At 55.3% G+C, this 13,346-nt stretch overlaps 1 protein-coding gene across 4 annotated transcripts in view; it reads right to left on the bottom strand.

Moving 5' to 3' along the window:
• NRG2 (neuregulin 2) overlaps positions 1-13,346 on the bottom strand; it is a 175,394-nt gene that overhangs the window by 148,125 nt on the left and 13,923 nt on the right. The window lies entirely within an intron of this gene.

Raw genomic sequence — 13,346 nt, 5'->3', positions numbered from 1 at the left:
CATTTTTCCAAGCCCATGGGGAAAACCACGCGAGGCTCAGACCAGCAACTGTACAGGAGCTGGCAGACAGCATCATTTCCTCCCCAGCTGAGCTGGCACCACGTCAGAGCTGTCACCAGGTCTCTCCTGTCCCACTTTCCTGCAACTGGATATCGCTACACAGGAGCGAGGGCCTTGGAGACTCTGGGACTAACCCACACAGATTTCTAGGACAGCATGTTCCAGTTGTGAGCTCCAAAGAGCACGCTGAACACAATGGAGGGCCAGCTCCTGCCTGGGGGTAGTCTGTGGCACCACCAAAGTCAGCTTTAGGCCCCTGCTCTGTTTTGGCCACAGCAAACCACTCCTTCTGCAGAGCCCATTGGCAGAGCTTGGTCCCTCCCAGGGATGTTCACATCCCGAGGTCCTCCACACGCTCAGGAAGGGAAGGACTCTGAAGGCCCTCACCATGAAGAAGCCATCACATGAAAACCCTTCCATGCATCTTGACCTGCCATGGCTTCCTGACCTCACGGAGGCCTGAGCCATCAAGGGCAGAGAGCAGACCTACTCTGAGATTCCCACAGCCTTCCCGTACCTCTCCCAGGAAGCCCAGAAAACTTGTGCAAGGAGAGGCAGTTGCTCCTTGCCAGCAGCCATCATCTCCTACGACAGGATTAGAAGGGCACAATTTGATAAATGTTCCTTTTGAGACAGCCATCCCACCATGTGCTGACCCTGCCTTCCCAAAAGAATACCTGTGGGGCTCGGGGGGGGGGGTTTGCTGGGTTACAAGCACCACAGCACAGCAAAGGGTGACCACTAAAGCAATGTTCATCCAAGTCCTAAGGCTCAGTATTTACACCACTGAGCACCACGGGAGTCTTGCTGCTGCTATTAGCTGTGATTTCTTGAAAAACAGATACTAGGATATAGGAATACCAGTATAATGAACTCGACGAGGATAATCATAGAATCATAGAATCATAGGGTTGGACGGGACCTCTGGAGATCACCCCATCCAACCCCCTGCCAGAGCAGGGTCACCCACAGCAGGTGGCACAGGAATGCGTCCAGGTGGGTTTGGAATGTCTCCAGAGACGGAGACTCCACCACCTCTCTGGGCAGCCTGTGCCAGGGCTCTGCCACCCTCACAGCAAAGAAGTTCCTCCTCATGTTTAGGTGGAACTTCCTATGCTCAAGTTTGTGTCCATTACCTCTTGTCCTGTCCCCGGGACAAGACAAGAGTATGAGCATGATATAATATCATATATATCATGATAAATTATCATATATATCATGATATAATATGAGCATCTGCACTCTCATGCTGTTGCAGACTCCTTGACACTGTTTTATCTGGGATGAAAGAACAACTGGTCACAGCTCAAGAGCCAGCATGACTGAGAACCCATCTCTACAGGTAGCCACCCTGTTTCAGTGGCTGTGCTCAAGGCTGCACATTGGTATCTGCGCCAGAGAACAATCTCGTAGCAATTCAGCTGAGGGATTTTGAGATGAGCCATGGCAGGAGATGTCTGGCACCTGGTGGGACAGGAGAGCCAGGTCTTCCCCATCCCACAGCACTGCGAACCACATGTGCTATGGACACGCAACAGAGTTAGTGTGCAAGAGAAACGGGAACTGCCTATCTGAGCAGCCCAACTCCTGCCTTGCTTTATCTCCATAAAACAAAGCATTAAAAAATTAAGTAGATCCAATAAAATGCAGGTCAGTCCATCCCTCAGCCTATCCGCCATCGGCAGGAAAACAACATCCCGCTGGAGCTGGCAGTTAAATGGGTATCGGAATGCATGTCACAGCCTAAAATCCTTACTCAGTGGAACAAGGCCTCAGCGTCTGACAAGGCCACTGACAAATTGCTCTGTCACCTTGGGGCTTTGTCAGAGGCTCTCTGTGCTGGACACAAGTCTTCGGCGGAGCCTGCATGGGGAAGCAAAGGCCTGGTAAAAGATGCCCAGAAGCACATTAGGACTGCACTAGCTTCAGCCCTTCCTCCGAGGGAGCCTTTGCTTCACGACCTTGAGGTGAGCCACTCCGAGACTCAGACCGCCTGCCTGACCCTTCTGTGGAATCAGGGGAAATCATTATGATAAATGAAAAAATCAGACATTCGCACGTCTTTCCCCCATTAGGCCTCCACCAGCTCTCCTACACACCCCCATCTGCTGCCTCCTCGCACATGCCGCCCCTCTCCTCTTCCCCCCTGTCTTGCGATCTCCTCCCAAAAATGCTGCCCGAAAAGCAGGAGGAAGCAGAGCAGAGACATACCCAGCACTACGAGCAGAGCACAGGACCACCTCCAGGCAGAGCTCTGGCAAGCACCTTGCCAGGGCTTTCGCTGCAGACCCCCCCTGGGCACAGCAGCAATGAGACGTTTTCCACCTGATGGCAGGTTTCTGGCCTTCTCGTCTCTATCCCTTATTGTGCATGAGGGAAACTATGCCAGTTCATCGCTCCTCAGCAGCTGGGACATGGGACACCCATGGCTTCTGCCTCTGCATTACACAGCTGGGCTGCAATCCCCCTAGCACAGTCCAGCTGCATCCCAAACCCCTGCCGCCAAGACCAACGAGCCCCTGTGATTTCGGAGTGGGTGAGTCCTGCCAGACACCACGGGGAGCCCAGAAACACCTCACTGACAGGCTGGGAGTTCATTTCCCCTGTAAGGTGAAAGCAATCTCTTTGCAGCAGGCTGAGGGCAGCTGGAGAAGCTGTCAGCCTCCCACCCACCAGGTCCTTGGATCCGGCAGAGAAGCCTACCCACATTTTGCCAGACGCTGCCGCATCCTGGCACCCTTGGTGCTGTGAAGCGAAACTGCTCCATCAACTCCCCCCAGCTGCTGGTGCAGAGACGCAGCTGGCAATGACAGCCAAGGACCTTGTGCAGGCCAGCAGGGTGTTCTCCATAACCATCAGCAGCCAGCACCGTCAGGATCAGCGCCATCTCTGTCCATCAACCCCGGCCTCCTGTCCAGGTAAGTCAAGAGGAACAGACGATGTCTGTGAGACCCTAGGGGTTCCCAGCGTGGTGGACCGCAGCCTGTTCATCTTGCTTTCCGCCTCATCCCACTCAGCCAGCACTGAGGAGCCAGCTGGCCAGGCAGGAGGGACGACGCTGCACAATGAAGCCTTGGGACAACAGACTGAGGTACCAATGGTGGACGCCAGTCCCCAAAGCAACCATACCATGGTCTAACAACTGGAAGCAAGCTTTAAATGGCAGAAACCTTGGGTCAGACCTGCAAACAGGGAAATTTTGGGGGTTCTTGTTGCTAACCCAAAATAGTGCAGATCTGAGAGCTGGACACCCTCAAGCTGGGGGGTGGATTTCAAGCACACACAAAAGATACTAAATAAATGCTGGGATGTTTTCACTCATCTCCTGGTGGGATGAGCTTTGCTCATGCATATTCTCAGGCTTGTTTCAAGTACCATAAAACTTCTACAAGGAAACCAAGATTCACGTGCAGTCCAACAACTCTGGGAACTGGGGCTTTAGAAGAAACCCTTGAGAGCAGCCCCATCACTATCGTAGCAATTCTTCAGACGTCTGCCAGGGCACCAAGCCCCTCTGTACAGCCCAGTGGCCCTGACCCAAGCCAGGCCAGCCACACTTACTGTGATTTCCTCCACCATCGTAAATCCCTTCTAATTCCCTCTAAATCGTTCCTTGCCTCCATCAAAGCGCAGCTCCCTCCCTGCTTTGCCCAGCAGGGATTAGCGCAGCCCCATAGAGCGGGGTCTGGAGGCAGAGGGAAGGCAGAGCACGACTGGCCCTGCCTGTGGATAGGCCTCTCCCCGCATCCCTGTGCCCCTGCCCTGATTTCATGGCTAATCCCAACCCATCACGAGCTGGGATTGGGGCCACCACAGAGGCTGCCATGGCATCAGCCTCCTCTGTTCTCTCCCAACCATGTCAGGAGTCTTCTCCCTCCCTTGCTCATTTCCCACCCCGTCCCAGCCACTGTGCTCCCTTGCTTTGGGAACCAAAATTACTCCTCTCGATGTCTTCCAGACCCACATACGAGCACCCATCTGCTCCCAGTCCCCCACTGCATCTCGCCCAGGAGGCTGAAAGCAACCCAACAGTCTCCAGGCTTTCACACGCTGGCTCCAGCCTGCAATGCATCATTTGCAGGCGGATCTGGGGGCTCATCCCTTCCGCCAAGGGAAAGGAGCAAGGAGCAGGAGAGGCTGCTCCACCAAGTAGTCCTGATATTGCTTATACGGGAAGTGATGAGAGATCACTCCAGCCCCCTATGCTCTAACCATGCAGAAGTAACCATTTCCTTACACAGTAATCCCCAAACCTTTCATCCATCTCCAAATCGCTCCCTCCTCCAGACTGCTGCTACAGCCCCCTCCCTCACTGTCTCCAGCAGGACCACGGGAGTACACCTTGTCCACTGACAGGGCAACAGCACCAAAGAACAGCCTTAAACGCATAGTTGTACTCGCAGTCATCCCTCGCAGTCCTGTGGCTCCAGGAGTCACAGATTCACAGACACAGCTCGGTTTGATGAGAACGGGTAAGATGCCAGAGTAGCTCCTTTTCTTACTCACTGGCGCAGGAAGGTTTGGGACCTCGGGGGCTATGCTGGAAGCAGAGCACATGCTGAGGCTGAGGCCAGGGTGAGCCCGCGCTATGTGGGGAGCCTCAGGTTTGGCGATGGGCAAGCACAGCACCACGCTGGTCCGGAGCCTGGACCATCCAGCTGCACAAACAGAATATTTGGAGGAAGGCATCCCACATTTCAGGAGTGCTTCAGCAGCAGGAGTGTACTGATCCCGACCAGACCACTGTGCACCGACAAGCTAGTGATGCATCTATGACGTAAGTACCCCCATGCTACGCTGGGCTATGCTGCACGTAGGTTGGTGGCCAGGCTGGGCTGTGCTGCACAAATCCCGTGGCCACAGACAAACTCTGCCCGCTCATGGCAACGGAGGAGCCGGTGGGCAGCTCCCACTCGGTCCAGCGATTCTGCACCTGGGCAACCTCCCCTTTATCCCCCAGCGAGGAGTTCTCCAGAGAACACCCTTTAGGAACAGAGTTGGGTTTTTTGTGAGAAAATTACATAATGGCTCGAATGACCCAAAGGCAGGGCTTCTCCCCACGGATGGGATCTGCTCTGCACTCTGGGAGAAATCTATCCAGGGCCTGTCTGATGCTGCCCAAAAGCGGGGTGCCCAGCATCTTGAAGAGACGTAAAATTTACTCACTGTATATACTCCTCATTCTGTCTATTTAAAAATGCTGTTGTACTGAGACAGTTGTTGGTGGGCTTTTTCTGTTGAGCGCCAACTGGCTCTCACCTCACCCCTGCCTGGTGCAGAGCAGAGGGGCAGAGAGGACCCACAGCTTCCCTGGCAGCCTGCAAAACCCGGGCTCGCGGTACACAGGCCGATGCAAAACCCGGGCTCACGGTGCACAGAAAGACGGACGGACAGAGGCACCTGAAGCACAAAGTGGCCAGAAGGCCAGCAGGGAAGCGAGGGGATGGGGGACCAAGAAGCAAAGGGACGCAGCCGCTGGCCAGGCTGAGCCAAACCTCTGCAGCTCTGCCTCAGCCAGCCGGGACTCAGCACCGCACACAAAATGCTCGTTCCTGTGTATTGCTCTCCCTCGCCATGGCCTGCGCGCTCCGGACACCGGCACAAACCCGACTGCAAGTCCCAGCCAGGATGTCCCGGCCCATGCCTGGATCACTCTTCACTCATTGGCCAGCTCCGTGCTTAGCAACCACCAATCCCAAGAGGTTATTTGCTGGCTACTGGGTAGGAAGATGCTGGGATTTCTTCCCACCCCAATCTCCAGCACTGATCATTTCTGTCCGCAAAGGAAGGCTCTGGCACAAACACACGGACAAGACACTCACTCCCGTCCCCAGGGCCCCTGCTCCAGGAGAGGAGCATCCCAGGGCCTCCCCCGCATCATCTTGCGCTGCAGCTTCCACTGCAGCGTGATGCATCCCCAAGGCTCATCTCATCCCCCAGATGAGAACACAGATGTGGGGGAGTAGGAGAGGAGAGAAACAGCTGTATCCACCTACAGCTCCCCCCCAAAGCCTCAAGGTCGTCACATCTTGGTCGCCACACACAGGCTGTAGCTGAGACCTTACCACCCCACGCTGTGAACCAGGGACACCCACTGGTAACACTAGCCCTCCTGCAACAAATACAGCCCCAATGGGCTCCAGAATGACACCCCTCCTCCCCTGCACCAAGAACACGTGAAAACAACGCGACCGCAAACCACTGCCCACAAAACCAACACAACTGAGCCTTTCCCTGTCATTCTTTCGGATGGAAACTGCAGAGGAAGGAAGCAGTATCTGGTGGAAATCCACAGCAAGGAAAATGGGGAAAGAAATGACCTCAGGCTGTCCCCCACTTCATGAGGCCAGTGCTGTACCTTTGGTCCTGACTGCGACTGAGAGACTTGAACCTCCCCAGAAATATTGATCTGAGGCCTAAATGACTTTAAAATTCTCCTGCTGCCTGGCGAGGGGTTAATATGTTGAGTGCGCAGGGGCTGACCTTGCCCACAAGGCAAGGCAGGCCAGCAGGAGAGACAGGGATGAACCGGTGTTTTTCTAAATCCTGGTTAACCTCCAGTCCCTTTTCAACTCTGTTAGGAGTTGAAATTCATGAGGCCTGAGCCCTCCCTTAGCCACAGGGTTTGTTGCCCAGTCACCAGGACACTTTCCCTTTCACCCTGCACCCCCAGCTCTGAGGGAAGGGACAGGGCAGGGCAGGAGAGGGACACGCTGGCAGAGTACCAGTGGCTTTCATTCCCAGCACAGCAGCCCCCTGGAAAGGTCCCTAGAAATCTGCTTCTTCACAAGGACAGGGCATTTCTCAAAAAGCATCCAACGTACTTGGGGTTTTATCTCACAGCAGCCAGATAAAAGTACACAAAAGGCACAAAATAGCTTCACAGAATCACAGAATGGTAAGGGTTGGAAGGGACCTCTGGAGATCACCCCATCCAACCCCCTGCCAGAGCAGGGTCACCCAGAGCAGGTGGCACAGGAATGCGTCCAGGTGGGTTTGGAATGTCTCCAGAGACGGAGACTCCACCACCTCTCTGGGCAGCCTGTGCCAGGGCTCTGCCACCCTCACAGCAAAGAAGTTCCTCCTCATGTTTAGGTGGAACTTCCCATGGTCAAGTTTGTGCCCGTTACCCCTTGTCCTGTCGCTGGGCACCACTGAGAAGAGCCTGGCCCCATCCTCCTGACACCCACCCTTTCAGTATTGATAAGTGTTGATGAGATCCCCCCTCAGTCGTCTTTTTTCCAGACTGAAGAGACTCAAATCCCTCAGCCTTTCTTCATCAGAGAGATGTTCCAGTCCCCTCAGCATCTTGGCAGCCCTTTGCTGTCCCCTCTCCAGCAGTTCCCTGTCCTTGAACCAGGGAGCCCAGACCTGGACACAGCACTCCAGGTGTGCCCTCCCCAGGGCAGAGCAGAGGGGGAGGATGACCTCCCTCCACCTGCTGGCCACACTCTTCTGGATGGCCCCCAGGATGCCATTGGCCTTCTTGGCCACAAGGGCCCATCGCTGGCTCATGGTCATCCTGTTGTCCACCAGGACTCCCAGGTCTCTTTCCACAGAGCTGCTCTCCAGCAGGTCACCCCCAACCTGTCCTGGTGCAGGGGCTTATTCCTCACCAGGTGCAGCACCCTACACTTGCCCTGGTTGAATTTCATAAGGTTTCTCTCCGCCCAACTCTCCAGCCTGGCCAGATCTCTCTGGATGGTGGCACGGCCTTCTGGTGTGTCAGCCACCCGCCCCAGCTTTGTGTCATCAGCGAACGCTCTGAGGGTGCACTCTGTCCCCTCATCCAGGTCATCGATCAATATCAATGCCTCCATATCAGCATGAATATGAGCATGGCTCCATCAGAGGACATGCACTGGAGTTTGTCCCACTGGGCTCCAGACCCAGAGCTATAGGGAGACCCCCGCGTATGTGTGGTGGGCATCACCACAAAGCACTAGGGTGAGCAAGCCGCCAGGCGACAGTGCTGCTGCCCAGCAGTGTGCCTGCCGGGGCACGGAAAAGAGTCAGCTCCAGCCTCAACCCTCAAAGCCGTCACATGGATGGTGAATTCAGGCTTGGGGACCTTCCATCCTGCTATACTCGCAGAGCCCCACGGCACAGCACTGGGGACCATACTGCCACAACACCCTCTGACAGGCTGCTGGGATCTGCTCTCCCAGCCAGACCCTCCTTCAGACAGTACCGAACCACAGAGCAAAGCCTAAGGTCAGAGCTCCAAGGTCTCACACTCTCCACGGCTCGGCCACCACGGCTGGGTTTCCCCAGCTAGGCTCTCAGGCACATATGCTGCTGGAAGGACATGGCCACTCGGCTGCACACCCCCAAATCTGAGGTGAAGGCTCCCTGGGATGAACCAGGAGGTGGGGAAGCACCCTGGGGTGACTGGCAGCAGGTCAGCAAGAAAGATGCAGAACAGAGGACCTCAGAGCAGCCTTGCCCTTTCAACAGACTGCCAGAGAGGAGGATGTTTTGCAGCGGTCAGACCTAAACTGACGCTTCGACTCCTTCCTTTTCTCACCGTGCCAGCACGGTACTGCGGATCTCACCAGGGCGTTTGCTGTAATGAGTTCAGCTCCAGCAGTTAAAGTTAGAGCTCACCTCGCCCATATGTCTAACGCTTCTGTAATTTGGTCCGACAACTCATGGTAACTTTTAAGGACCTTGTGCCTGCACATGTTGCTGCTCTCAGATCTCAGCAGCCACGACCGCTCTGCTGACAGGCGTCCCAGGCTCCCCGAAGCGTCTGTCGTCTTATTAGCAGAGCCTCCACTTGGGATTTATTTTCCATCCAGAATTTAAGCTGAATTTATGTATTAACTAAAGACTATTAGTGCCAAAAATAAGCGGAATGCCACTTGCTCAGCAACACAGGCCTTACGAGGGACCACGTGGCACAGCCAACCCACCCAATCGCAACCCCAGAGAGGCTTTTTATAGACACCCACGTCTGATGGAGTGCAAGTGATGCTTGGCTTGCTGCAAGCTTTGCTCTGCCAGTGTCTGATTGCAGGGGGAGGGGAGGGAACTATCCCTGCATCCACGGGCAGGAGGCACGGTTCCCTCCTCTCTGCTGGCTGGGTAAGCGGCCAGGTGGAACTGTAACTGGTTTAGAAGCAGGTAGTGGCAGCGCTGCCTCATTTCCCTGCCACAAACACCCTCGCATGCAGCGTGGAGCATGCAGCTCCTGACGCACAGCACGCACGCTGCTGAGTGCCTCAGTACAGCGTCCCAACATCAAGGGTCCTCCTTCTCAAGGGAGAAAAAAAGGTTGCCCAACATTGTACAGCTCTAGCTGATGGCGGCTTCTCCATTTCCCAGGCTGTCCCCCCGCACCGAGCTATCTCAGCTACCAGGAGAGTGACACCGATGTGACTCTGAAGGCTTCTCCAAGGACGCCGACCAATCTCCGTTGCGAGGGATGCGAAGCCACAGCAACGGCCACAGCGACGCCGCTGCCAGCAGCCCAAGGAAGCCCATGCTGCACACGCTGATGCGCAGAAGGGTCAGTGGCAGGTGGAGGGCAGCCCTCACATACCAAAAACACCATGCCTGGCATGGCCTCTTCCCTTCCACTGCTCCCCATCCTTCTCCCCTCGGAGCCAGCCATTTTGCACCCTTTGCCAAGCCAGACTCAGCTGCTGCGTGTGGGACGGGCAGCAGCCAGCGCGGGTTTGCTGGTCTGGTAGCTCTCTGCAGCACCACCTGCGTCTCTGCTTTGGCCACGATGCAGTGTGGAGCAGCGCACAAATAACCCACGGCCAAAGTAGCATCTGGGAAGAGGAGGAAGGAGGAAGCATCTGGAAGGAGTCCCTACTACAAGAAAGATATGGACGTGCTGGAATGTCTCCAGAGAAGGGCTACGAGGATGATCAGAAGGCTGGAGCACCTCTCCTATGAGGACAGACTGAGGGAGTTGGGGCTGTTCAGTCTGGAGAAAAGAAGGCTCCGAGGAGACCTTATAGTGGCCTACCAGGATCTTAAGGGGGCCTACAAGAGAGCTGGGGAGGGACCTTTTAGGATGTCGGGTAAGGGTAGGACTAGAGGGAATGGATTAAAACTAGAGCTGGGACGATTCAGACTGGACGTTAGGAAGAAGTTCTTCACCATGAGGGTGGTGAGACACTGGAGCAGGATGCCCAGAGAGGTGGTGGAAGCCCCATCCCTGGAAGTTTTTAAGGTCAGGCTGGACGGGGCTCTGAGCAACCTGATCTATGGGAGGTGTCCCTGCCCAGGGCAGGGGGGTTGGAAGTAGGTGATCTTTAAGGTCCCTTCCAACCCTGACAATTCTACGATTCTATGATTCTATGAAAACAGGTCACAGGCTCACAGCAGACGTCAGCAGGGCTGGAGCAGGCACAGCTTGTCTGCACAAACCTCCCCGGTCCAGGAGCTGCTTGCAGAGGTCTCAGGAGCAGCTTTAGGCCATCAGCTGGACCAGAAGCCATAGGGAGGCTGCTGGACTCCACTCTCCTGCTTGCCTCAGGACATGACACACTGGCACAAGCATCACCATGCTCGCGGTCCGACCACAGGTGGGATGCTTGCTTCCCAAGGTGCAAGGCAGAAAGGCAAAAAGTCAGTCCAGCGCCCTTCCCAACAGCCATTCTCTGCCACCTTGGCCCTCACCCTGTGATTTCTGCACCAGTGATTTGCATGGGAAGGCAGAGCAGGGAGAGCAAGTGATGGCATCTGAGAAGCAGGGAACAGGCAGGTCTGCCAACAACAAGAAACCCAGGACCAGGCCTCCCTTCGCAAAAAGTCTGTGAGATACAATCCAGTCTGGCAAAGATGGCAAAGAGCTGCTCCTCATGCTATGCCAGCTCCTGCTTTTCCCAAGAGACAGCTTGGGCAGAGCTCAGCCCTTTGCTGCTGCAACCCCAGCCTCGCCAGGACCAGCACCCAGCCATGCTGCTACCAGTGGTTCCCGACCTCTAGCCCTGCTCTCCGCAGCCTGGCCCATCCGCTGCACGTTCACTTGAGAAAAACTTAAAAAGCCCAGTTCATCCTCGGAGCGTCTGGGGTGGGTTACAAAGAGCGACTCAGAGAAGCAAGCCAGGACCAGACAGGCCACGGGCAGGAGAGGGCTGGAGGATGGACGGGGTCTGGGGGCACAGCGGTGTCTCCCTGGCACACATCCTGTTGGGCTCCCCTGGGAGGGTGTCGGGCATGGGCAGGAGGACAGACATTCTTCAGGACTGCGCACAGGGCCTTTGGGCGAGGACGGGCAGGGCCTTAGAGAGCACTGGATGAGACCTATGGAGAGGGAGAGAAGGGAGAGCAAGCTGTGAGCATGTTCTGGACCTAATCCAGAGTAGCCCGGGTAATGAAAGCCCCAAGGACTCAATGGCATGGCTGCAGAGGAGCTCGTGCGTGTGCCCTTGTGCATCATTTTCACAGCAGTGCAGAGGCCTCTGACCCATGAAGCTGAACAGGGGAGATGCCACCCCTCCACAGCCCTCGCTCCGAGGGGATGGGAACATAGAAACAGCATCCAAGGCCAGAGAAGCACCGTGAGCACACAGAGCCAGCTCTGGATCGACGTTCTGCAGGCAGGTACAAGGCTGCCTGACTCTGTTGCTCCTCTTTTATGGGGAAATCTTCACTGAACACACCAGGAGGGAGGCAGGAGACACCCAACTGGAGTGCTGGCCCCAGCTGCATCCCTGGCCAAGGGGTGGCAGCTGTTACACAGATACTAACTCATGGCCCAATGCCCCACGAAAAAACAGGGGAAGCCCCCACATATCCACCAAGTCTCCAGCTGTCTGCAGGCCTTCCGTTACGGGCAAGCGAGAACCACACAGGCAAGAGGTCCTGAGCCTTCCACAAACAATCACGGAGTGGGTGAGGTTGGGGGGAACCTCTGGAAGTCACCTGGTCCAACCCCCTGTTCTCAACCAGGGCCACCAGGTCCATGTCTGGATGGCTTTTGAGCACCTCCAAGGATGGAGACTCCACAACCTCCCTGGGCAACCAGTGCCAGGGCTCAGTCACCCCCACAGTGAAAAAGGGTTTCCTGATGTTCAGAGGGAGCCTCCTGTGTTTCAGTTTGTGCACATCGTCTCTTGTCATCTGGGCACCCCTGAAAAGACCCGGGCTCCATCCTCTTTGTACCCCTCCTTCGGGTATTTATATACATTGATGAGATCCCCCTGAGCCTTCTCCAGGCTGAACAGTCCCAGCTCTCACAGCCTTTCCTCACGTGAGATGCTCCAGTCCCTTCTCCATCTTTGTGGCTCTTCACTGGACTCCCTCCAGCAAGTCCATGTCTCTCTTGTGCTGGGAAGCCCAGCACTGGACACAGCGCTCCAGCTGTGGCCTCACCAGTGCTGAACAGAGGGGAAACGATAGCCTGCCTTGACCTCCTGACAATACTTTGCCTAATGCAGACTAGGACACCATTAGCCTTCTCTGCCTCAAGGGCACATTGATGGCTCACGGACAACTTGGTGCCCATGAGGACCCCCACAGCCTTTTCTGCCAAGCTGCTTTCCAGCTGGGCAGCCCCCCCAGCAAATACTGGTGACTGGGGTTGTTCCTCCCCGTGTGCAGGACTTTGCACTTCTCTTTGTTGAACTTCAGGAGGTTCCCGTCAGCCCATTTCTCCAGCCTGAGGAGGTCCCTCTGGGTGGCAGCACGACCCTCTGGCGTATCAGCCACTCCTCCCAGTTTGGTGTCAGCTGCAAACTTGCTGAGGGACATGCTGCCTCATCGTCCAGATCATTAACGAAGATGTTAAACAGGACTGGACCCAGGATTGACCCCCAGGGTACACGGCTAGTTACTGCTCTCCAAACAGACTGCTTGCCACTGATCTCCAGCCTCTGGATCCAGCCATTCAGCCAGTTTTCAATCCACCCCACTGTCTGCTCATCCAGCCCATAGATCAACAGCTTGCCTATGAGGATATTATGGGAGACAGTGTCAAAGGCCTTACTGAAGTCCAGGTAGACAATGTCCACTGCTCTCCCCTTGTCTAACAAGCCAGTCATTGCATCCCAGAAGGTGATGGAGTTGGACACAATCGTCTTCCTCTATGCTGTCTCAGACTTTTGTGACTTTTCACCTCAAAAATCACCCAGCTTCCTACAAAAATGCCTGTGTCTCACCAGCAAACGCCTGTAAGAGGGAGATCTACAAGTGATGCTGAGACTCTTTCCCAACAGGCAGGCCCAACCATGTCCTGCATATTTAGTGGCACCAGACAACTTCATATTCCCACTTCTCATCCAAATACTGAATTTCCAGGAAATTTCCTCCAAAAATAAGTCTAAATG

The sequence above is a fragment of the Larus michahellis genome, chromosome 11, assembly GCF_964199755.1.
Source record: "Larus michahellis chromosome 11, bLarMic1.1, whole genome shotgun sequence".
Lineage (NCBI taxonomy): Eukaryota > Metazoa > Chordata > Aves > Charadriiformes > Laridae > Larus > Larus michahellis.
Note: the sequence above shows the minus strand (reverse complement) of the source record. Positions and strands in the feature narration are given on the sequence as shown.